The sequence below is a fragment of the Nansenia antarctica genome, assembly GCF_963989245.1.
Source record: "Nansenia antarctica genome assembly, chromosome: 3".
NCBI classification, from domain to species: Eukaryota; Metazoa; Chordata; class Actinopteri; order Argentiniformes; family Microstomatidae; genus Nansenia; species Nansenia antarctica.
The window spans coordinates 25639273-25641772 of NC_137688.1; the positions used below are offsets into that span (position 1 = coordinate 25639273).

Consider the following 2500-nt stretch of genomic DNA (forward strand, 5'->3'; position numbering starts at 1 on the left):
AGAAAGATATGGGGAGAGAGAGAGAGAGAGAGAAAGATGGGGAGGGAGGGAGAGAGAGAGAGAGAAAGAGACGGGGGAGAGAGAGAGAGAATGGTTATTAAAAATACAAGGGGAACAATGCACCATTTATAGTATACGTAGAACAGCATGTACAGTATGTAGAAAACTCCAAATGGTTCCGCTGTTCCAGTACACAAGCTTATGTACTAGACGCCACACACACACACGGGAAAATCTTCTCACACATTCAATATTTACCTCTCTCTATATTTTCCTCTTTTTCTTGCCATACTCTCACACCATTGCACACGCTGCCTTTTTTTTAGCACTATTGTTCTCTTTCTCTAACCTATGTTTGTGTGTGTAGGTGTGTATAGTGTGTGTGTGTGTGTGTGTATCTGTGTGGGTGTGTGTTAGCAGGAGCTCTCTCTCTCTATCCTGTATGGAGATTTAGAGGAAAAATAATAAGAAAATATTGTACAGTATAGTGTCACCCACGTTCATACAGACTCCAGGCAAACACACACACACACACACACACACACACACACACACACATCTACACACTGACACTGACGGTGTTGTTGCACTAAGGATAGAAACACTATTGGCCTTGTTAACGTTCATTCATGTATTGTTCGTGTTGATGGTACATTGCCGTTTGTATGATGACATTCTAAAGGATAGGCTGTATACGTTCTTATTCCTTAAACACGCAGGTTTATAACTGCAAGGGGCATATTTACACTTAGGCCTGGACTACACATAAATGGATATTTTTCTAAACGCACATTTTTTTGTACAATTGGGCTTCTCAACCATACAAACACGGCGTTTTCACTCACATAAACGGAGATTTCTCTAAACGGGTAAAAAAAATATCCGATTGAGTGGATCAGTGTGGTTATGTTAAACGGAGCTGGTGTTGATGCAATGACGTCAAGCGTCAAGCCGTTCAAACATGCGCATTGAAGCAAAACAGCAACAATGGCTCAACTTCATTGTCGGTCCACACAAAATAATCAGTTTTTGCTTTCTTCTTGGTCGCCATAACTTGCCTTTCTGTCTGTTTTGTACTTTTCTTTTCTGTCTGTTTCAAAGAGTTTGGGTTTTGAGTAACTGCCCAGTTTGATTACAACTAACTGCGCATGCCCATAACGTTCGATCGGGCGATCGTGTTCAGTTTTGGCTTTTCGTATGGACAGAGATATTTTTGTGGTGTGGACAGATTTTAGAAAATATCCATATATTTAAAAAAATATCCATATACGTGTAGTCCAGGCCTTAGATCATATTGCAATTACTGTACACTTCAATTACCATCCTATGAATACAAGTAAAGAAAGCTTTGTAATACAAAGATGAAACTAATTCAGAATGAGTCACATTTCCCATGGGCTTATGGGAATGCTGTAGTGAAGAAATGTACACCGTAACACAGATGGAAATGTACACCTTAACACAGATGGAGATGTTTTGTTTGTGCAATAAAAATGTTTTGCTTTGAAATACTAGAATGGTTGCATGTCTCAAAATGGAAGCTTTGATCATGTTGTGTTGATTGTATCTTAGCACTGAAATCAGTATTTGTTTGGTTGTGTGTGTGTGTGTGTGTGTGTGTGTGTGTGTGTGTCTGTAGCTTTCATCATTTTGTGTTAAAAGTATCTTAGCACTGAAAACAGTGCTTGTGTTTGTTTACACATCGTCTTTGTCTTGCTGCTCAAAGGTTTGTGTGTGTGTGTGTGTGTGTGTGTGTGTGTGTGTGGGTGTGTGCGCGCGCGTGTGTGTGTTCCTTTGTCTCGACAGTACCAGTGAAAGCAGGCCTAGTGTCTGTGTTAATTATCCCCTATTGAATAAGACAATAAAAGAAACAAACTTGGAGGAAAGCAGAGCAGAGTGAATGTCACAGTCCCTCGACTCCTCCTCGGCTCTGATGAGCTCAGAGACGCAATGAAACCAAGACACACACACACACACACCACACTTTCTCTCTCTCTCTCTCTCTCTCTCTCTCTCTCTCTCTCTCTCTCTCTCTTACACACACAAGTATGCATGGACACACGCAGACGCAGACGCGCACACACACACACACACACACACACACACACACACACACACACACACACACACAGACACCACACTCTCTCTCTCTCTCTCTCTCTCTCTCTCTCTCTCTCTCTCTCTCTCTCTCTCTCTCTCTCTCTTACACACACAAGCATGCATGCATGGACACACGCACACGCACACACACACCTACACCTACACACACACACACACACACAAACTGAGAGTTTTTTTTTGAGAGTTGGAGAGCCACCAGGGGAAGGTATGGAAGACAGGATCAGGAGGAGGTGTGAAGGAAAGGGGGATGGCTGCTGAGCAGAGAGGAGGGTGTGATGGTCAGGGTGTGTGATCTGATCCAATATGGCGACAGGAGAGAGGAAACAACTGGATGGGAACGTGGACACACACACACACACACGCACACACACACACACAC

The 2500-nt window shown here is 42.8% G+C and overlaps 1 protein-coding gene across 1 annotated transcript in view; it reads right to left on the reverse strand.

Annotated features, from left to right (window-relative positions):
• LOC308153939 (teneurin-2-like) overlaps window positions 1–2500 on the reverse strand; it is a gene marked incomplete at both ends in the record, with an annotated part of 224056 nt that overhangs the window by 76331 nt on the left and 145225 nt on the right.